This window comes from Taeniopygia guttata, chromosome 1 (genome assembly GCF_048771995.1).
Source record: "Taeniopygia guttata chromosome 1, bTaeGut7.mat, whole genome shotgun sequence".
Lineage (NCBI taxonomy): Eukaryota > Metazoa > Chordata > Aves > Passeriformes > Estrildidae > Taeniopygia > Taeniopygia guttata.
The window spans coordinates 41,906,675-41,931,336 of NC_133024.1; the positions used below are offsets into that span (position 1 = coordinate 41,906,675).

Sequence of the window (24,662 nt, forward strand, 5' to 3'; positions counted from 1 at the left end):
TTCTAATTTTCTATTTTTCAGAATCTTCCATCTAGAAAAGCAGACCACTATCAACTCTAGTTTTCTCATTTTTAGAGAAATTTTCAAAGGAAAAGAAAATATTTTTATTACCTTTTCTAAATTCTGTACATTTCAGAGTTTGAAAATACAATACAACTGTTAACTTTTTAAATCCTTATTCAGCACTGCCTCTTGGATGGCATGGAATGAAAGCAATGAAACAGGAAAAGAACAATATGTCAAGTTCTCTGTCTCCAATACAGCTCTGAAACTCAAGACAGCTATCATCTTCTTTCAGGTGTAGAAGCCTTCTTTTTAATAATAACTATTGAAATACCAGCTGTAACTGTTCTGTTACTCTTCTCAGCAAGGTAAGATATCAACTCCATTATCAAATTTCCTTGCAAAAATAAATCATCTATTCTGGGAAAGACTATCCATGTAATTATACATTTCTACACTGTCGCAATATTGTGTATTGACCATGACTGTTCATTTAGCAGATTTTTCATTCTCTGAATTGCTTTTTTGGCCATCTCACAGCTCTGTGAGAGATTTTCTGAGTTGACACAGTACTCAAACTGGTAAATCTCAGTAACAGAGTAAATATGTCCATTAGATTAGACACGGTCATTAACAGTCATCAACTTTGGCAGCCTGCAAACTAGTTTCATAGAAGTAATCACTATTACTAATTTGTGTTTAGTAGAGTTTCCAGACTGCAAATTAACTTGTCAGATTCAAATTTTTCCCTAATCTTTGTGACCCTTTCTGATACACATTGAGAAATTGTTTGCATGTGTGCTATCTCTTCTGACAGCGAGTTGGAGCAAGTCCCTCTTTCCAAGCACAATATGTCCCGTTTTTTTAATACATTTCTTGCAACAGTTAATTTATTGCTGTAGATTTCATTGAGCATGAAAATAGTTTATAAAAGTGCTTTCTGTGATCCTATTTTTGGTAAACTACTTTGATAAGCCCAAGATCAAATTTTCAGCAATGGTGATCTCCTGCAGGTTTCTGTGACTTCAAGCTCACCTGCATAAAAATGAAATGCAGTCATCCTTCCCCCACCCTCGTTATTATTTTTTTTTTTTACCTTCTTCCCCCACCCTGTGTAGGTATAGGCGATGTATGTTTCTGTTAATACTTAAAAAAAAGAGCACTCTTGATTTCTGAATGCCAGACTTATGCCAACTTCAGACCCCAAAATTTATGCTGCATTTTAAAATTTTGGCCCAAATATAACACGCATAAAAAGCTAAAAGCATCAGAATAACCAATCCATATTGTAAGCAATGCCAGAGTTACTTTTCGCTCTGCAGCATCACAAGTGGACTGTGAAGAGAAAGTCAGAGGCTCAGTCAGATCATACAGAGTTCTTTGCCAGCATCACAGAAGCAAAGATTGATTGAGGTAAAGAAATAGAGAGGGTTTAACTTAGCTTTTTCACAGTATAGAAGAGTGTTTTACCACGTGGAGCTTGGAGTGATGCAGGATGCATTCCGACAAGACAGATTTAACCAGCCTAATAGCTTGCTGCTTCTGAACACTGCTCTGAGCCAGCTCTGGTGCTCATCCTGCCCCTCGGTGTGTAAATTCCATCCCCTAACCCAGCAGAAAAAGGAAACTAGACAGACATTTCCCTTGTGTTGGTGAGCTGCATTTTCTCACAGTAAAAATACGATCAAGGCTACCCAGGTATGCCAAGGGACTGAGTACATAAATAGATCAGGGATGGATGGAGGAGGTGGGGAAAGAAGTCTTCTCCTTATTTTATCTGCGAAGTGTTATGTCAGTTCACCAGTTTCACTTGTATGCCCTTTCAAAGGATGCTGACATACCATATTTGTACTATCTTTGCTGAGAGCATTTATGAAACAACCAGGAATACTGGATGGAATACAATGATGGCATAAATTAAATGAGGCAGATTAATTATCTTAATCCCTAAATTAAATTTTTGGAAGTCATGGGAGTAATACAACCCCACTTAAAATAACAAACTACATAGGTGAGTCCAAAAGTTGGAAAAAGTGATTTATTTATTTATTACAAATTTCATCTCAGCATCAATGGTATTTTTTACCTCCTTGGCAAGTTTGCCTACTTTTTATGCTAAAGGTAGAGGTTCAGGACTACCAAGAACAGAGCAATGTTCCCCACTCTGTAACATGCTGTTCCCAATGGCACAGCTGTCTCTGGAGTACGTGGAGCTTATCCCCAGTACTGAAGGGACAATGTGGTGACCAGCCCTATCCCAGGGAAAGCAAACACCTATGGACTCCCAGGAGTCACACAGGAGAGCTGTGAACGCACATCATATTTGAAACAGTGGTGACTCAGCCTGATTAAATGTGTATTCTGATTCATCTCAACCAAAAACAAACAACTAAATTAGGTCACATGAACAGCCCTTAAAGTACCTGTTTCTCTCCAGTACTTGAAGGGAGCAAAGGTTGCTTAGTTCAGATGCATCCTAAACATCTAATCTGTAGAAATCTAGAAGCAGATTAAATGAATCCCACCTTAGGCAATATTTTGGTGAAAGAATTACAGTAAAAATTGAACATAAAAAAGTTTATGTGGCTTCCTACAAAATGGTCACATTATTGTTTAAAGAAGAATACAACTGCCCATTTCTCTACACAAATAAGTTTTTCTGAAAAATCAATGTCAAAAAGAGCAAGTATTGTCCTAAACTTCTTCAGGCAGCCCAGTGGCAAAGTCCAGAAACAGGCCTATAAACCTGTAAAGAAATGGGAGTTCTGCTTAATAAACTAGAAGGGAAAACAAACCCTCTAGAAATAAAAGGTATGTTCCATATGATTGTTTGGGGTTTACGAGTGTTTTACAACTTCCAGAGACATTAACATTATATTAATTTTCCCACATGAAATTCTGCCGTCTACATTCAGGTTAATTTAAAACCAATTAATTTTGTCAAGGTAACGGGGCCCCTAATGTATTGTACAAATGCATATTAACTACTGTGTGTAAGAAATAATTCAGAAAATAAAAAGAAAATACGGAAAAATTTCTGTGATTAAATGAATTAAAGAAAAGCTTATCCAGCTTGAAAATTACTTTTTTTTTACTTTATATTATGATGGTTAGGAAATTTCAGAGAATAAATTAAAACTGTTATGAAGAGACACCTATCTAAATATATGGTCCGTATATACATTGCTTCAGTACAATTTCTTGAGTTATTTTCCCATTGAATTCAGCTATGCCATGACAATTTCTCCTGCTCTGTTCATATCTTTCTAAGTCAAGATAATACAATCCTGGGTGAGAAGGAATTGGGACATCCTGTTCTTTTTAGAATCAGAGGAGGCAATGAGACATGGGGAGTTTCTTACCTCCATGCAAATTAGATGCCACAGAGAGTAGGTAACCCAGACAGACTTCCTGTATAGAACAAGTCCTTACCTCTCCATTCAGAGATTCAAATGAAACTAGTGCTGAGAACTATCACTGGTTCTGCCACCCATGCCTGGAAGATTTCTTTGATCATAAAGAAATGATAGCAGAGAGAGACTTGCAATTCTGAAAATAAACCACTTTATTTCAGTGTCAAAATAATTTGACAAGTGGTACCTGCACTTGGTCCCTATGGTACATCTCATCATAGCAGATCAGCTTTGTAGCTCAGCAGCAGTGAAATATTTAGCCAATTCAGCACTGAAAGGGCAGTTGTTGGAAATTTCTCATTTGCCATCTCATTGAAGGTCATGACTTTCCTATTTTTAGTATAAACTATTGCCAGACTCTTATAAGAAAACTACCACACTGATTCAAATTCAAGCTGTAGTTTGAGGATTATTTCACATTTCACTTATGAGTTTTTTCGGGAAGAAAGGAATGCAAAACCAATGGCATTGATTCTACACTATGTTAGACATGTTAAAAGCAAACAAGATAAACCCAGAAAATGTGGTGGTTTTCTTTTAACATGAAATTATTAAAGAAACTTGCAAAATAACACTGCTAGAATTCTATTCTGACCCTCAAGAAAATGACGATGATAGAACTAACTACAGGCAGGCTGGCACATGGTGAAAATCCTGAGTGTATCCTTATTGAAGTGGCCATTTCCCATCCTTCTTCTCACTGACGTACATTTACAAATTCAAGTAACAGAAAAGTAAAATTAAGGCTTGGTTGAAAAGCTCTTTAAGATGATTTTGTCTGGTTGCCAGTGAATGCACATAAAAAGTGTCTCTACTCATATCCATGCAAAAAGTTTTGCAGTAAATGGTGAATCGGCCAATATCACTTTAAACAAATAGAACACCATGACCTGTCCAAAATTTTTTTTTTTCTAAGAATCATAATTGTGGCTTTTCCATCCATTACTGATAGTAATTTTGGCAGCCTGAGAGCAATAAAAGAATGTTAAAGAAAATACTCAGAAAAATAACACTATCTCAGAAAATGGTAAACTTCATCTCCCTTTCACAGAAACAAGGACTTAAGTATTATATATGGCAAAAGTTGATATTAAAAACTGGTTGCAAAGTAAACTGCTCTTGTTTAAAATTGTAAACTGAGGTATGATCATTTTGAAAAGGCAAATGAATATACTGTTTGAATATATAAAAACAGTGAGGAATGGAGACATGAGTAAACAAGAAGAGTCCAAAAGCCAATTCAAGGGCAGAGAAAGAAGAACACAAACAATGATCTGCATTTCTGCTGTGTCTCTCAGCAACAGCACTCAGAAAAAGCAGGTCAGCTCACCAGGTGGTAGACTGTGCAACTGTTTGATGCTGAACACTCCTGAGGATGCTCTTTCTGTGTAACACACATGTCCAAGGAATAGTACTATGTTAAAGCAGGTAAGCATCACAAAAATGTATGTTCTTTAATGGGAGTACAAAATGAGACAATCTTTCTAGGACATTTTCTCAAAAAATCAACTCCTTTTACATTACAAAACACTAAAAACTGACCCATCTCTGAACATATATTCCTGTGAAGATCACTGTTTTTTTACTGGAAATGTGAAAAACTTCCCTTGACACTTCACCTTCTCCTCAAACCTTCTCAAACAACATATACAAACCTGAGCCTCTGCAGGTTTTGCAGAGGTTTTTCCTCCGTCACTTACTTTGGTGCCCTATCTTCTAAGGTTTCCACTTCTACATTAAGACCCCTATAATTCATACTCTTATCTCAATTCCATACTCTGAGTATTCTTTTGAGAGTGCTTAATATTATTACACAATTCTTCGAGGTATTTATCCCCCCAACTGACCATGTACTCTTCCACACTATATTCTAGGTAGTTCATATCATTTCTAGAATAGAATAACAAACTCCTTTACCATCTTTGTACTCAAATCCATTTATTCATAAAAAGTTCATTCTTTGGAGGAAAAAAAAAAAGTCCAAAAACCACAAACCAAGACAAACAACACAAACCCCAATTGGTCAGAGACAGAGAGGTTTTCATTTTCTTTACAGAATGAAAACCAAATTATGTAACCACAAAGGTATATTTCTAGCCTTACTTGTTATCACTTTTAATCTATCTTTCTGTACTTTGGCTAAGTCAACAAAATTGGTTTGAGCATAGGGACAGAATTTGAAAAATTTAATCCAAAACTTTGCCTAAATATTATAGCAATAATGCTTAGATATATTTTTTCTAAAGCACCATTTACCTCATTTCAGGGTAGTAAGTGTATCTACTCCTCAAAATCTCTGACTCCAACTACTGTGTAAATGCACAGAGTTGGCCTACCTTTTGCATCTCTGTTTAAATAATCCCAGATGACCTCCAGTTTTACTGCAAATTAAATATTTATACTTGCAGGCATTTACACATTCACACAAAATAAGAAACAGAGAACTGGACTAAAATTCCTATGACAGCCTTATAGAAGGCAATCTTATCATGCTGTGCTGTGCTATGCTATGCTGTAAAATAATAAACGTAAAAAACATCATATAATATAAACAATTTCCAAAAGTTGCATTATTGAACACCAGAGCATTTTGCCCTCATTTCCTTTCCAGTTTAAATTTATTCATGGACAGTTTGTTCCCACTTGTTCCTGAGCCAATACTATTCTTTAACCTAAACACTTCCTTCCTGTCTCTGGCTTTACCATCCTGATGTATTTAAAGACAGCAATCTTATCCCTGCTCTGCTTTTGTTCTGCTAAAATTCTAAGCTCTTTCAGCGTCCTTTCATGAAATAGACTCTTCCTTCCCCTGAGAATCATAACAGCCTGTTTCTTGCACTTTTTAAAATTCATTTCTCCTGACTATGAATGAGGAATTGAACAATATTCCAGATCAGGTCTCATCCAAGCCTGCCACAGTCACATTAACATTCTCCCTTCCTCCACTGGAAATGTCTCCTCTGACATATCCCAGTCTTTCACTAGCTTTTTTCACCATCACTTCACAATGGCTGCACACAAATTATCCTGTGATTGATGAATGCACTCAGATCCACTTCCTTCCCATGGCATCTCATTGATAAGCACTAAGATTATTACAAGGGATTTGTTTTACTTTGTTTATTAGCCTTTAATAATTAAAGTCCTTTGTACTTCACAATTTTATATGCTATTCTATTTATGTTACATCAGTCCTAATGTCAATTATCTCTGAATAATATCCTTTTACTACTCCATATTAACAGTACCTGCAATTTTCAAATATTCAACACATCTTATTCAAACAATTCTACTTTTTGAAGTTTATTAATCACAACAACAAAGGATGTACATCTTTAAAATGACTCTTTAATACTTCCACTCTTAGCACTTAAGCTGAAGACTTTTTGGTTCATCATTACCCATGTCTTTTTTCCTGTTAGCTGTACTCACGTTAAGCCTTTTATATTTATCTCAATTTTTCCTAGCCAATCTCCATATGGATAATTGTGAGCTTTATTTAAAAGTGAATTATGTAATGATCCAGATCGATTAGATTTTTTTAAGATCTTTCTGTTACAAAACCCAATTATCTTCTGACAGAAAGATATCATTTTAATCCAACCTAATCTCCTTTCTTTTTTTCTGAAACCTGTTTTTTATTATCCCATTTCATGTTTTTCTCTTTTTTTTTCCTTCAAAGCTTCTAGTTGTCCAAATCAGTCCACTACCTATTCCACAACCCTTACATGTATTCACTTCCCATACAATGTTTTTCTCCTTCATCCTTCAACTCCCCCTGTCCCTCTTTCTTATTTTACTAATGTCTCAAATCCTTACCACAAGATTTGTGATTTAGTGTCTCTTATTTAAAAATTATCCCAAATAGAATTTTATCTTGAATTTAGTTGAATAGAATTCTATTTCTACTGTCTTATTTCTCACAGCATGCAGGCAGCATCACCATTGCAAAAAAAAATTTTGACCAGCCATTCACTATTGAGATTTATTAGATTTGCCCTGTCCCTTCCCTGTCCTTATCACACATCACAGCCCTACTTCCACCTTCATTCTCCTCCTCTTTATTTATTTTTTCTCCTATAGAATATTATCACAGCTCTTAGCATATATATTTTTCTATTCAAAGATATGAGGAATTTCTGCAACAGAACAAATTTGTAACCAAATGAAATTTATCTTTCTACATGAATTTTACAGTCCTTCCTGCTGACTCTGAGTGCAAGGGATAAACTGAGCACTCAGATGTATTGTCCATAATCTAAATTCATGCTCTGTGTAAGATGTGAAGAATGCTAGTATCACATACGTCTGTACTTGCTAAAAAGTGTAACACTGAGGATTTTCAAGGTGATTCTCACACAAGAGATTTTCAGACCAAGCTGTTCTCCACTCCCTACCTAAAGGAGCAGTGCAATGAGCTCAGCAAAGCAGTCAACAGGGCTTTGAACCCTTAATGCACTGTACTACTAAAAACCACTTGTTTCCATCCTGTAACAGCATGCAGATAGTTTGTTTCAATTAACTCTGTATTGCTCAGCTTAAGAAACATAAAAATACTTCTAAACTCTTTCCTCTCCTTTGTGGACAGGTGGGGGTTGAGTGGATGGAGCTGGATGGAGAAGCCAAAACTGCCTAGATATAATGTTTTCATTTCAGGCATAACTCCATCCAGTCATCCCCAGTGTGACAGATGGCTGATGCTAGGCTTGCTTCTGGATTTCTTGTGGAAGGTGTGAGCAGATACTGAACACCACTAAGCTCCACAAATTAATAGGAAATTCTTTTGTTCTGTTCCAATGGAGAACACTGTTCAAATACTACAGTCCTCTGAGACGAGCTGTATTTACAGGAGTCTGTGTAACTGCTGAGAGTGACACTGTTTAAAAATTTACACCATCCTCCACTTGTACCTCAGCAAACCCACATTTTAGAAATTAATGAAAAAAATAATAAAGGCTTCAGTTTTCCTATGTTAGCCTTGAGGGCCACATATATTAATAGCTGCTACACCTTCTTTTTTTTTATGTTTTTTTTATTTTATTTTTCTGTGATATGCTGAATTATTTGGACACGCTGTAAAGCTATCTGGCACTTTGTGACCTAATAGAAAAGCAAACATTAAGAATTTACTATTATACAACAGTAACCTGGAGAGATAAATACTGTGCTGAGAGGGAAATGTAAGCTGCAGAAAATTAATAATAGCTATTGCTGTATGAAGGAAGAGTGACCTACTCACAGCTAAAATTTCTTTCTCTCTTGTCTAGCATTTCACAGTCTCCCTTATCTCCTTCCAGCATGGAGCTACACATTTCTGCTTTCCCAGCTTGTATGTAGAGGCCTTTAACCCTTTAAATGTGCCATATCCAAACAGACCAGAAAGGGGTCTTTTGGAAAAGATAACATATTCTCTCAAGTCAATAGATTAAATAGTGCATTACTTTTTTCCTATTCTCTTGATCTTAAAACTGATACATATTATTATTGATGTATACGTAGGGAGGATGGTAAAACAACTATGGGATATAATTATGTGTGTAGGAAGAAATAGGGCATAGACATGTGGAATACCACAAAAGACAGAAAGGAAAAGTGAAGAATGAGAAAATACTTCACTGCATTTAGAGCCTTTGGTGTACAAACAATTTGGTTCGGGATGTCACAATTTTGGGTCTGGCCTAGATAGGCCTGATCAAGGGATAAACTAATCCTTTATGGTTATGAATATATTTTAAAATATTTTTTCCTTTTTTTTGTTCTTTTTCAGCAGAAATATTTAAATCTCTATCAGCATTCACAGATAGATTTTTAGAAAATCACAGACATCATGTGCTGAATACGCATCGAAATAACCAAAAGCAAGACATTTTCAAAAAGATTGCTATGCCTGATACCATTATCACTTAAAAAGAAAATAAAAATGAAGGACAAAAATGTAGAGTGTCAACCCACTTTTCTTTCTTTGTCTCTTCTGTTAATGGTTTCCCTTCAGTATCTTGCTGCTTCATCTTGGGTCATGTGCATTACCACTCTCATCCACATGCTGTGCAAAGCCAGAGGCAATACAAGGGAAATGGCAGAGGTCCATCTTTTAATTTTTTGCTTTTGCCTTCATGGAACAGCATCATCCTGATACAGCCTCCAGTAAGGAGAGTAGCAGTGCACTTAGAACCACTTGGGTCCTCCCTTCCTTTTGTCAGTGTCTCACTGGCTGGAGCCTGGTGTCTCAAAAGTCAGTCCCACAAAATGTTTTCCCACCACTGAGCACTATGATGTCTTGAATGAAGTGTGATCTGATCAGCCCGGGATAATGCAGTCACCAATACAAAAGAGAGATGAAAATGCATGAAAAGGTTTTTTATTGCCAGAGCTCTGATGGTAAAGTTTTCTTGTAAGTGAGCACATAATTTAGACATTCCCTAGGATTAATAACCTTGAGCAGAAGTTTGCCTGCAGCTTCAGTGATCCTCCTGTGATCCTGATGATAAGTCACAGATTAGTGAGAACTGAGCTCTTGCTCTTCCTGGGTGACAGGTTCATTTGATATTATCCTGTGAAACATACTTACATTTTGTAGTTCTTATTCCCCTTTCTATCAAAATGAGTATAATTGTTTAGTTCATCACTGTAGCATTATGAGACTAAGACTGTAGATCTGAGGTGTTTGGGTAAGATATCTACATATGAAAGATCTTAAGATATGACACTAGAAAAATATATCTAGCCATTAAAATGAAAAACTGAGAAGTTTCTGTTTCAGTAGAAGTGCACATGAAAATGGGGGATGTGTCCACATTCAGAAAGAACATCAAACTACAGTCTGAGGTTATGGCAGTTTCTCCTCAGCCACACTTTCTGGAAATGTGGGAAAAGCTTATAGCTATGTTAATACTTCATTAAAAACATACTCATGGAAAAAATTTAGAAGACCTTTTGTTGTCCTTTAAAACTTGGACACAAGGTGAAATCTCATCTTTACAGACAATAATCAAAGCTTTTAATTATTTAAAAAAAAGCAGGAACTAAATCCTTGGGGGCAAAACTATGAGGTTAATAGGCATTATCTCCATGAAAACCACACATCTGTAGTTCTGTACTTTCGGGGTCAAATCTGATATTTGAAAGATATACAAAAGAGATAATAAAGTAATTTATTTCAAGTCTAAGTAAGAAGACTAAGAAGTCTGAAGAATACTTTGGAGGATCAGGTGAAAGGTCAAAGTTATCTTATGATTTGCCACACTAAATTCATATAAGACAGAGAGTTAAAAATGATCATAGTGCCTTGCTGCACTTTCTCTCTAGTGTTAATAGGGCCATTGATTCTTAAAATAATTGAACTGGACTTCACAGAAATCAGAAATATTGTCATTTGGGTTGGTAGCAGTACTCTTACCTTTTTTTCTGAATCTCATAGTGTTTATAAATCAGTATCCATGAGTTCTTGCCTCACGTGGAAATGTGAGGTAATGCAGTTATTTGAAAATGGATAAAAAACTGTGGAAAATCAGCTCCTTTATATGAGATAATCATAGCTTTATGCTACCAAGCAGAGATTTCTGGCATTATAAACAGATTATTTATTTCATCTGACATGCCCTAGTGATGATTTAGCAATATGCATGGTTGACACACACCCCAGATATTTTGGAAGCCATCGTGGAAGGCAAGATCCATGGGAGATCAGAGTACATATTTGCTCACTGAATGGCAGGTGAGCTCCCAGTAAAACTGCATTTACAAAGGCACCCCCTCGGAAAGAAAATTTGCTTCAGATATATGTTTTTAGTTCCTGGTGGAAATCAAGCAGAACACGAGAATAGCTGTGAATGGATCTTCACTGTGTGATTTTGTTTTGAATTAACACTGCTTTTCTCTCTCTATTCAGCCAGCCACAGCAGGTGGGGAAGTTGATTTCTTTTATTTAGTTCAGAACTGAAAAACTAGATTTAATTTTTTTTCTGGGAAATTTTGCTGCAGAGAAGACTTCATTGGTTAAAGATAAAACATCAAGAGGGAGGGCAGAATGCCATTGTGTAAGATCTATAAATATACATTGGGTTTATATATATATCACAAATGCAATTAGACTAGGAAGTGCTGTGCTACTGTTATCTTCATGGAACAAATGTTACTAAAAATTCCTCTGATGTACCCCCTATCCAATGCCACAGCATATATTTTTCCAAAGTAAAAAATGGCTTTTAAAGCTGTTATAATAATTTTATGTTTCTGGTGAAGGTCCTTAGCTATAACTACAACTTGCAGTGGCTTCTATCAAAAATTAAATTAATCCTTCCAGGGAGGATGGATGGGTTGTTCTTGATGTGAAAAGGTGTGAAAAGCACTGTTTTGAGGAAATTTGTTTTACAAAATCTACATTGGGTTTGACAGGCTCCCAATAACATTTGGTTTCCAATGATCTTCAGAGGTGCTCTGTGCCTGTACAGGTCCTGTTTCTGTTTCATTCTGTGAGGAATCAGTTACCAATAACCTGCTTTTGAAACTCAGCCACCACATCATGGGATGTGTTACACACCAGCTACTGACCTACTCTTAGCTTGATCTCTAAGGATCCACCCCAACCACCTCTGTGATGACCTGCCTAATCACAATGGCCATAGTCTGAAAAATAACATGATTCACTGAACTAAATAATCCCTGAGAATGCATCAGACATAAAATACTAAGGCATTTTACGTGCATTAAGAATGCACTGAGCCCTTAGTGTAACAAATTAAATGAAATGGATTGAATTGTTATGAATGGGGGATAAAATCTTAACTTGCTAAACGTAAAATGGATGCATCAGGATCAAACAATTAGAGCAATTTATGGCACTATTACTTAAATAGGGCATCAAAGATATACTGCTGGAACAGTCCATGGAGCTCAGCATTCTAGTACAGCACAGAGTAACTTTATTTTATTCCAATCCAGGGAATCAAAAATGCAAGGAAAAATAAAGCAAAATACAATATCCAGCTAAATAAGCTGCTAAAAAGAAGGAAAGAGTGCTATGAGAACAAGAGAACAACAACAAAAAAGTTTCTCTTGCAAATCAGCACTTCTGGTTTTGATACACTGCATTTTGCCAAGAATTTAACCTGTAGCAAGCAGAATACATTTCTGCACTCTAATAAAATGTAATTCTTTGTGTAGATAATATTTCTTTTTTTTTTTTCCCTCATAAATTCCATCTCTGAGGAATGTTACAGACTTCAGCGGATATTTTTGACTGTTTATTTCCTGATTTGCTGCATATTCCCTAAAGGAAAAATGTCTTTTTTGATCTGGGTTATAATCAGTTATAGTGTCCATAACCTGGGATTTTCAAGGACTCTTAAACTGTTCCTAATCCTGATTCCTTTAAAGTGAGTGGTAAAATGGTCTCTACTGTTAGCAAAAACATAATTAAGACAATATTGCATGGAAGTTTTCTTTTATACTTTTTTTTTTGATTTACCTATTTCTTGTTTGTCTCAGATGCTACCATTTTTAGCTTAGAAAGAGCTTGAATAATAATAACAGAGGTGTCTAAGTATAGACAAGTAAAATAACACCTTTATTTCATGAAAATATAGTAAAATAGAACTTCTACATTTCTCTTGTGGAAAGGTGTTTCTCTTATTTAAGGTTGTTTTCTATGTAGTCAAATATGGATTTGTATGTCATAAAGAAAATATTTTTCTTGCTGATGCATGGCATACTGCTTCTATATGAAGTCCAGTTGTAGAGCAAGTAAAATTAAAAGTCTTGCCTGTAGTGGCTGTTCTAGTCACTTGAATTGAAAGATTGAAACTTTACTTTCCAAGGCACAATGCCAGTTAGTTATAGGTAGCATTTTTCCTATTTCTGCTTAAAAAATAATTTATACAAATTTCAAAGTTATCCAGAGGTCCTACTTTGGGGACAGGGCTCGTAGCAGGATTGGTCCAATTGGTCAGCTCAGTAACTGAATAAACTTCTGCTGCAGTGAACATTTGTGCAGCTTAAGAAGAGCCTGAAAGCACCACTCCAAAGTGACCAATAGGGCCAAGATGAAGAGTTTAGACTACCCTGGTAAAAGAATTGCAAGATCTATTTGTATTTCAGACAGTCAAGGCAAATATAACCTCCAAATTCTTCTATCATGTCTGCTATTTTGAAATTATTACTAAAAAATATATTAAAAAATCTTGGGTTTATCCCTTTGCTGTAGTGGGATATTTGTGAAATTTCTTTTATTACTTCTTGCAGAGGAAAAAGAAAAGTATTTCCTCCCACTTCTGCACCAGAACATGTCCCTTTTATTTTTCAACCATTCTTTCATCAGCTGTTTCCTGAGACGTGATTCAATATTAAAAGGGAGTTGAATTCTATCTCTTCTGCTGGTGACATTCTGCTCTATGCTTGTGTTTACTTAGCCTAGAGCACCACAGTCAGTACTTTCACCTATGTAATGTACACCAGACAACCATTTCTGTGATGAACTAAGTAAACAAGAAGGCCCTGGGAAGGCAACTGAAGGATTTGTTTGGATTGTTTTGATCACTTTGCTTAGTTGCTTAGTTGCTTTGAGCTAAAGTTTTCCATTACTGGGCTTATTTGACAAATAAGAAATAAATTTAGTAAAATGATATTATAACATGATAGTCTTCCCGTAGCCTGTGAAGAAGCATGTACCTTTCAGTGACCTTTCTATCATAAAACATTTTCTGTTGGTACAGTGAGAGTTCAATGGGCTGGGCTTGACTTACACTTAAGGTTTGAACACTGCAATTTCTGTGTGTGACAGCGTATGAAATTTAACCTGGGCGGGCTCCAGAGTTGGGCAGAGGGCAAGCTAACGCAGTTCAGCAAAGGCAAATGCAGGGTCCTGCACCTGGAGAAGAATAACCCCGGGCACCAGCACAGGCTGGGGCTGACCTGCTGGAAAGCAGCTCTGCAGAGAGGGACCTGGTAGTCCTGGTGGACAACAAGCTGTCCCTGAGCCAGCAGTGTCCTTGTGGCTGAGAAGGCCAGTGGTGTCCTGGGGTGCATCAGGAAGAGCAGTACCAGCAGGTCAGGGGAGGTGAACCTGTCCCTCTGCTCTGCCCTGGTGAGGCACATCTGAAGTGCTGTGTCCAGGGCTGGGCTCCTCAGGACAAGAGAGACATGGAGCTCTTGGAGCAGGTCCAGGAGAGGTTACAAAGATGATGAAGGGACTGGAGCATTTTGGTTAAGAGGACAGGCCGAGGGAGCTGGGCCTGTTCAGCCTAAAGAAGAGATGACCGAAAAGGGACCTCACCAATGTATACAAGTATCCAAAGGATAGGTGTGGGGAGGATGGACCAAGCTCTTCTCAGTGGTATCAAGCAATTAGGACAAGAGGGAATGGATAGAAACTGATGCATAGAAATTCCATCTGAACATGAGGAAGAGCTTTTCTACACTGTGGGGGACTGAGCACTGGAACAGATTGCCCAGAGAGGTCACAGAGTCTCCCTCACTGGAGATAATCAATAATCATCTAGACACAGATAATTTAGCCTAGATCATCCTTGTGGTCTAGGATGGCCCTGCTTAAGAAAGGAGGTTGGACCAGATGACCCACTGTGGTCCCATCCAACCTGACCCATTCTGTGGTTCTGTGAGTTTACTTGTCCAACACCTGCATTGATCAGGAGAGACAACAGATCCTGAACTGTAACTACCAACAGATCTTTTACTATTTCCCAGCATTCTCTTGTTTAAGTTGGAGACAAAAATTAAATTGAAAAGGCTGAAGATAACCTAAACAGAAACTAAATGGAACATATAGTTTTATGAGAACAGCAAACTGAATAGAACACATAGTTTTATAAGAACATATGCAAGTACTTTCAAAGTCTTCTATTATAAAAATTATTATTATATATAGAAACAGACAGCCCTTGTAATACACAGTTCTCAAGACAGGATAGATGTATTTTCTGGTCTCTGCACCTGGAAAAGGAGATACATACTCAACATCCATTAGCACTTTTCTGCAGGCTTTCCATATCATTTAAAGAGGAAAAAAACCCAAACCATCCAAACAACAACCAAACAAACAAACCCAAAACCAACCAACCAAACAACCCCAACAATAACAACATGAAAACACCACCACCACCAAAAAAACTGGGATAGAATAATATTCTGTTATTTTTTTTTTAATGGTAAACTTCACTAGCCTCACTCAGAAGAGTTAAATGTAAAGCATGGTAGAAAATATTTTGAAAGACTAGGATTTTTTCTCTTGCAGAAAGTATTTAGAAGTGAGAGAGACCTAACAGTGACAAAATTTGCCAGCAATGGAGAATTTTTCTTCTCAGACATCTCTGATTCTTATTTCTGACTGAATGACTACTCTGCACTCCCAAAAATCATTTTCTATGACCACCACTCAAAATCAGCAAATTCATCTCAAATGTTCGGACTATATATATCTTTCACAATACATCAAACTACATTTTCTCTCCCTCCTGGAGAAATTTTTAACATTGTGAAATGTTAAAAATCCTGCAATTTAGCAAATATAGACTCAGTATGCCCCTATACACCTGTGAGTACTATTCCCTTCATCAGCAATCTGTTAAGTGTTCCATCTAAAAGCTTCTATCAGAATGAAAAGCATTAATTTATTCACGTTTAAAAATTCTTCTATCTTTTTTCATTGCTAATAACACATTATTATAGGTGGTGGTCACCTTAGATGGAGATATTTTGCAGCCTTCTTTTGTAATATTTCATCCACCATACAGAGAGACTGCTTCTTGATTCTGAGATATTTTCCTTAATATGCTAGCAACATCAATCCATCCCTCTAGAGGTTCTGGGAAATTTTTGAAATCAATTTGCTCTATTCCTGTTTCTGCAAACTGTAAAAATCCTGTGTCTGAATAAAATGCTAAAGTAGTGTCTGTGATGTTGCATCTACATACTTTGCTATCCTTTTATAAATGTGACAGCTAAATTATTCCATTTATTGTAAACATATCTCACACTTGGTTCTAAATTTTCACAAAGTAGTTTTCATTCTCAAGAAAATGGGCAGACCTACTCACTGGTGTCTGGCAAACAACAGAGGAAGAAATTCAAGCAGGTGTGGAATAGTGTGTAAAAGTAATTGTCTTGCTCCTAATCAGCCTCTTCATTAAGCTATGGCTATTTTGAATAGTTTACTTAGTAGTATTATATGTATTCATTTGTAATTTGCCTGCTTTCAAGAGAAAGAATATCTGCACACACTGATTTTCTAGAGTTTTCCAGTTCCATGGGAGACCCACATTTCTGATCTCAATAGATACAATACCTACACAGCAGATGTTTCAGCATTTTTGACATTTCAAGAAAAAATATTTTGTTTCTGTAATGCACACCACCTCTTTCCAAAGTTGTATTAGGCAAAATCAATCCCTTCTTTGAGAGGAAAGGCTCAGAGCTCTTGTGGTGGGTTGACTTTTGCTGGCTGTCAGGCACCCACCAAACCACTCTCTTGCTCCCCCTCTTCAGCAGAACAAGGGGAGAAAATTTGGGCTGAGATGACAACACAGACATCACCCACTAATTATCATCAAAGGCAAAGCAGACTCAGCTTGGAAAATATTAAATTAATCTATGCAATTTACAAGCAGAGAATGATACTGAGGGAAAAAGAATAAACAAACAAAAAAAAAAAAAACCAACCCCCAACCAACCAACTAACCAACCAACCAAAAAACCAACCAACCAACCAAAAAAACCCAACCCCAAAACTAAACAAATACAAAAAAACCCTACACCCCAAAGCCCTGAAAAAAAGCCCCAAACCCTTCCACTTCCTCTTCTTCCCAGGTTCAGCTTCACTCCTTCATTTCTGACACTTCCCACTCTTCCCCACCACTACAGCTTCCTTCAGGCATCTCCACTTGTTCTGGCTTTTTTTCTAGGGAGCAGATTCTCTCTCATTCAATTTTTATTAATATATACAATTTTGGAATTTACTTCCAGAAAAGCATTTGATTCCACACACAAAAAAAAAAAAAAAAAAAAAAAAAAAAAAAAAAAAAGGACTTTTGTGGTTTTAAGTGCCTGTGCTTTACATTCAATAGAATAGAATAGCGATGTAACTATAACTATATATACTATATATATATATATATATATAATCTATATTTGACTATATATACAATATAGGCAATCTATGTTTTCTTAATTCACCTCTTTGTGCTTACTTTTGCTACAGACCTGACACAGATCTTTTTCATTTGTTTTTCTCACAGTTCTTACATCATTACTATCTTCTCAATAACTGCTTTGCTCTTTCAACCCAATGTTTGTTCATGTAAAGCTCTTTTCAGAATTTGTATTACAAACAACTATTTTCTTCCTGGTTTTGTCACCATGTAAGTATTTCAAAGGTACTATCCAATTTAGCTTCACAGAATACCTGTGAGTTTAGAGTGTAGGATCAACTTATTTCATAATTGAAGAACAAAACTGCTCAAAGCCTATGCTAAAATTACTATTTTCATCTATGGTAAATGTTTTGATTTTGAAAGGAGATATCAGGGATCCTAATTTTCAGCTACTTGACCAATTCATTTAGTTTAACAGAAAAACAAATGTACTGCACCCTTAGAATTCAGAGCAACGTCTGTAAGCAACCTCAGAAGAGATCACAGAAAGCAAGGTCGTTCCCTTCCTGAACTCCATGTGCTTAGTGCCTCAAGCATCCAGACATTTCTCTGCAGACTATGGTTCCGTATATTTCAGTCAACATCTTTTTTTCCAGACTCTGAGCTCTACAAGCCCATCTTTGAAGCTCTGTTATCTCCAGAATGGCAGTATTTCCCTCTATATACTCATCTGCTGTTTCCTTGCAACACTTTGTCTTCAGATCTCTGTTTTCTTCCTCATCAGTCTTGTCCTATGGTATTAGACTGTTCAGTACATCTAAGTCTTGGTTTAATTATAAAGGTTTTAGGAAAAGGTTTGAACAGGAATGATTATGAGTTTGGGAATAAAGAGGTTACAATGGAAACTGAAATATGCAATTACAATATATTTGAGGACATGCTAGGCAAAATGTACTTCCTGGGGTACTTTCAAGCCAAAAAGCATTTCACCACATGTTCCCATGTCATGCTCACTTCACAGCATCAGAGTGAATTCTTCCTTTATTCTGCTTATTCCCAACTCAGGTACAGATGGAGTTCCTGCATTAATTCTACTTGGATGACTTTTCTGTGACATTTATACCTCTGCTATTCATTATCCTTTCCAAGTTTTACTTACCATCTCTATCCAGAAAGGGATTATTATTATTTCAGTATAAGTTTCCTCTTCTCTGTGATAATTAATAGACAATCTTAAAATCTTGTAAGGTCCCATATATCAGGAAAAGAATGTGAAAAAAATTATACATTAGCTAATTTAAATCTAAAATCTCCAATACATCCCATGTTTCTAATGAAAACCAATTTCAGATATAAAATTAAAACTTTATCCAGCCAAGCCACTGAAAACTTCATCCTCTCTGATCTCTACCCCTCACTCTTCAAACACATACTTTTGGACATGATAAATGGAACCTCTATTCAGTCTTGAAGATAAAACATCTTAATTAAAGAACTGAGAGAGATGGTTGTTTTGTCTTACATTTCACAGTTGTGAATGCTATATGAAACCTGGTCATATTTGCTTTCATGCTTTACTCTCCTTGGCTCTGAGGATAAACTGCAGAAATTCCTTCAGGTATTCAATTCATGCTGGAAGGAAACTAGTTTCAGGAACCCCTTGCAATATTTAAATAAACCTCTATTCCCATCTATCTCAGAAGGAACTTTTGCTTTTTTAGTCTTAAATCTTTCTTATGCTGGTAATCTACCCAGAGTAATCCCCAACCAAAGAAGACGCCATCTAATGTAACAAATTTCAAGTTTAAGCTGTAAAACTTCAGCAGTTCTTAAAAATAGTAGTTCTGATTTTTTAAAACATTATAAAAAATACTGCTTCTTTTCTCCCACTTGTTTTTATTTAAAGAAACTCTCCAGTGGTATTACCTGACATTTAAGGAAGATACAAATCTATATGGCCTAAAGCTACTGTCATGATGTAGAAAATTCCAGCCCAAGTGATTAAAGTTTCAACACAAATGACAAAAGATAATGGGAAGTGTCTGGTAACCTAGCTAAATATATGTCTAATTACACATGATGACTTCTCTTGTAATATGCCTACATTCTTCACAAAAGAGTAGACTTTTTTTGCTTCATACCTTTTCAGCTGTTGCTGTGTCTTATCACATCTACTTTTTTGTAAGCCTTTTTTCCCTTCAGTTTCATTACTCCAGCCTTTGATTATCTTATGGCATGACCTGAGTTCCTGTATGGTGAATTCCTGATTGATATTGATGTGAAACTGAGTTGATTGATCACTCTTATGAAACATTGATCCTTGACTTTAGCATTATATCCTTAATGTTTTCCTGAATATATGAAATAATTTTAGTTTATAACTTAGCTGTTTAAATTGTTATAAGTATAAAGTCTTTCATCTCATTGCTGTTCATTTGGAAAACTTCTGAATCACGTACTTTATGGTGACTGATAACCTCCCTTGGCTGTGTATTAGTGCCAAGGAAAGAAGCAGCCAAATCATTTCACTGACAGCCAGTCTGTCCCTTGAATATCTACTGAGCTCTGAGTTAACTAGCACAATACTCACTGCTTCATATGCCTTGGACTTAGGATTTTGACATTTCTTTCATTCTTTGGTGATATACACATGTTTCATGATTACTCCTTCGTTCATTTTTTCAGTCAAATATCCAAATATCATATTAATGACAAAAAAAAAGTTCTTTACATAGTACTTGCTTGGATAAAGCTTCACATTTGTGCAAGCTGTATTGAGGTCAGAAAATAATGAAGACATTTAATAATATAGAAAAGCTGTTGACATATATTACAGAAAAAATCTCATGGATTTTTCAACCAGATAATTTTCTCTCATTTCAATAGCAACAAAGTTACATTGTCAATCTCATGAAGAACTGAGGGCAGTTGTGTTTTCACAACTATACCACTGATTGCATAGTTTTATATCTTTCTGGACATTAATTCCTACTTACTGAAATGCAATTCAAATGTAATGATTCAATTTTAACCTTCTTTGCTAGCAAATTTTCTCTTTCCACATTTCATTATAAAACTGTATTCTTCATCCCTTTTTGAATCTTCAGAGTTTTGAAAGCTGCATTCACAGACAACACACATTCGATTTTCTCATTGCTTTTCATCTTTCCAGTAAGTTCATACCGAACAGGACTTGTTATAAAGCCTGTCTTGTACAAAGGATTATGTTTGCTATATCCAAACATTTTGGCCATCTATGTTATCTAACCTCTCTTTCTGTCTAGTTCTTTTTCTGTCTGGCTGAGCTGAATTCTATTATACTCAGTTAATGTGCACTGTCAAAGAAAAAGTTCTCTATGGTTTGATATCACACACTTGACTCTAAAAGTTAAATATTTCTCCTCCTCTCAGAAATATTTTCCCCATTTTCAGTCAAAATCCCTATTACCAAATATTCCGTAAGTCAACAGTATGTGTTAGCACATAGGCTTTTGTTGCATGGGGCCATTTCATTGTCATTCTCTGAATTTTTGCCTTTCAGAGAAACTGGTATTCTGTAACTGGCTTCAGGAATGCATATTAATGTGGTCAGCTTCTGAAAACACTTAAGGTAGTTCACATGCTGAAATTCTATACAGAACACAGAGCATACAGAGGTCTTAATAACTTTTTAATTGTTAAAAATATGTTGAGATGTTATGAATTTGCTCATCGTGAATCAGATTTCTTAGAGTAATTTAGCAGCCTTGGAAAATATTACACCTATTTTCTATAAACAAAACAAGGAAAAATTATGAAGAAACAGCTTGCATAGAAATTTGCTGTAGTGCCAGAAAATGGAACAACATCTCTTACCACAGAAAAATCTTGTTTGTCTTCTAACAGGGCACATAAAAATTTAACACATATTTAAAACTTAACTCTCTATGCATTATTATACCTAGAATAAGTAAAACCCCTAAGCTCATGCAAGGCCAAATATGTCCTCACAGTATTATGTTTGAGAAGAAATTCAAGCTTCCTACACATATGATGGGTTGTTCATGTCACCATATCATTCCAAATCAAATTGATCTAACAGCCAACTCAAACTGCATTTTTTCAGAGTGCTAGGAAATTTTGCCTTCACTCCTCATATATGATTTTTGTTCTTACTTGGTGCAAATTTAAGAGTACCTGTGCTATGTGAAAGGTAGTGATAACACAGTTCCATAGAAGTGTTCAATTTCTCTGAGGTGGATTCTGCTATCAAGTTTAGGAGCAACCACACCCTAGTACAGCCCAGACACAGTCATGTAAAGATACACAAAACTGGAATGATTAGAAGAAAATCCCACTGTGTTCTGAGGGAACAACTCAAAAAAACCTCTGACCAAATATTTTTCCAATCAGACATTTGGATACATAGCAGCCACAGCCGCTATTTCTCTAAATAACATTCAAGTGACATATTCCGGAATAAAATTTGAATTTGCTTTGTGTTTTTGTAGTTCTCATACAGGCAACCTGTGAAATTACATATTTTCAGATATTTCTCTTTCAAGATCAGTCTGATGTGAATTGGACTGCTCTTTAATTATGCATCTAAATCTCATAGGTGAACACTGGAATAAAATATTGGCATTATGATCCCAGATCACCACAGCAATGACTGCAACTACTATATTTATGACAAAGTACTAGTTTATATGTCTCTGTGTTGAATTTGGGTCTTCTTTTCCAGTTATGTAATGATTAAGTTGGGGCTTTTTTCCTCTTTCCCCCACAACAATTTTTTAAAGACATAGCACATATTTTTCAAAGACATGCCTTTAAAGACAACACCATGCTGGTTGAAAAAGAGGAAAAAATTAATAGAAAATATTATTTTCTGCCAACTTATTCCTGGTCCAGGCAACAATCCAGGCTACTTGCACAGTTCTATAGAGATCGTCCTGTGCTATGCATTATACAAAACCAAAAAAAATGTAGTTCCCCTTTTATTGTACTTCTATGATGAAAAAGCTACACATGAATCATAAATAAACCAGAAGGTTAATTCAAAATTCACTATAATCACTTATCTATGGCCACAAGATTTCCTTTTTTCATTTTTAAGAGTTTTTACATTGTCAGTAAATAGAGTCACATTGTTTCCAAGAACAAGCTTGTAGGTGGAAAATTTAACTGGCCAATATTTGTAATGGTCCACTAAATAGCCTGGGTAGTGAGATACTGGATCAGGCTGCCCAGAGAAGTTGTGGAGGCCTCATCCCTGGCAGGATTAAAGTCCAGGCTGGCTGAGTCTTTGAGCAAACTGGTCTAATGGAAGGTGTCCCTAGCCATAGCAGGGGGTTTGGGACAATTTAGTTTAGGTCTCTTCCAACCCAAACCATTCCATGATTCTGTGATCTTTTCTGAGGAACCCTTTGCAGTCAGCAATTCTCAGTTCTTCAGCCTTGCCAGGGCAAGAGGAGGGTTCATATCAGATGGACTCCAGTCTTGATCTTTCCTGCATTTAGTTCCCTTAAAATTAAGTCTCTGCTCTCCTAGGGTTAGGATACTGTAAGGTTGTAGAAACAATGGTGTTTTAAATGTTAAATGTAGCAATACATTTTGAGACATTTATTTTCAAGTTAGGTAAATACATTCTTTGTACATAACATATATTAAGTAAACTAAGAAATAATTTATGCAACTTACAATCATTAAATCACACTGCTATGGCTGTATAAAATGAAATGTATGCGTTTATATGTCTCAGTCTTCAATCGTCTTGAATTGAAAGTCATAAAAGCACATTTTATATACAATAAAAGTCTGCTTTATTACATCAGAAAGTCTAGTAAGATTTTGACTTCCTTCTCCGTTTTCCTTTTTGTATATTGTTGCAGTCTACACAGTCTATATAATAATATTTACACTTTTCTTTATGAGTCATTGCATAAATTAAATTAGGTCTAATAAATATTTTGCCATCAAAATAGCAGCCTCATTACAATTTATTATGAATATTATTTTTATTAAGGCGTGGGGGTGTTTAGCCATGAAAGGAGATTAAAGGAGGACATTATGCTTTCTGCAAGTACCTGAAAAGAGGGTGCAGCTAGGTGGGGGTCAGTCTTTTGTCACACATAGCAAATAATAGGATGAGAGGGAATGGCCTCAGGTTGCACCTGGGGAAATTTAAATTAGATAGGAGGAAAACTTTTTTCACACAAAGGGCTGTCAACCATTGGAACAGACTCTACAGGCTAGTGGTGGATTTACAACTTCTGAGACTGTTCAAAAAATGTGGATATGAGACTTGAGGACATGGTTTAGTGGTGAACATGGTGGTACTGCTCAGTTTATGGTTGAACTTCATGATCTTAAAAGTCTTTCCTGCCTAAATTATTCTACAGTTCTACAATTCTATTTCTAATGTACTATAATGCTGACTACTGTTTATACAGACCCTGTAAAAAGTCTGTACACTTTATTATGTGGAGAGTAACCTTCACAGTTACATTGCAAAAAGATTTAAATATGCAACAGTAAGATTTGTGAACTGTTTTGTATTTCCTGAAGGGTAGCCACAGCAGAGAAGTAAAAATACTAAAATAAACACATGCAAAAAGAAGCAAGACAGCTCAAAATACAGAGAGAAATGAGGAAACGAAGGATTAAGCATACCACCAACATTCTCAAGTAATGAGAGATGCAATTCATTGATACTACTAATAAAACACATTATTAAACTTTACAGTAGAGCCTAGAGCACCTACTGAACTGGACATAACACAAATGGCAGCAAAAGACGGATGTTACAATCTCTTTCACCCAAGAGATGCAACATTAAATTAAAAAAAAATGTATAGCGGTAGACTGTATCAATAAAAGTATTTGCAGAGGCTTAGGAAATATTAATACCATTATATAATGTACTCATGAGATTTCATCTGGAAACTATAAAGTTCTAGCTATCCTTACACAAAAAGGAGTTAAAATCGCAAAAGCAGGAGAGAAAATTTCCTAGCATGAGCAGGAAAATGAGAGAGGTTGTCTTCACAGACAGCACTCAAAGACCCTGACTTGCTCATTTTACCAAAATGAAGGCTGTAATGTGATGTAGTCTTTATCAAAATGAAGGCTGTGATGTGGAAAGGAATTACAAGTGACTTTT

The 24,662-nt window shown here is 35.9% G+C and overlaps 1 long non-coding RNA gene across 2 annotated transcripts in view; it reads left to right on the plus strand.

Annotated features, from left to right (window-relative positions):
• The window catches only part of LOC115494715 (uncharacterized), a 155,579-nt gene extending 138,164 nt beyond the window's left edge, over positions 1-17,415 (plus strand). Inside the window, exons 8-9 of one of the 2 annotated variants that reach the window (XR_012055296.1) lie at positions 184-371; positions 4,715-17,415. This is a non-coding gene — a long non-coding RNA (uncharacterized lncRNA). The remainder of the gene's footprint in view (positions 1-183; positions 372-4,714) is intronic. The other variant, XR_012055297.1, reaches the window with a different exon arrangement.
• Positions 17,416-24,662: the final 7,247 nt, after the last annotated feature.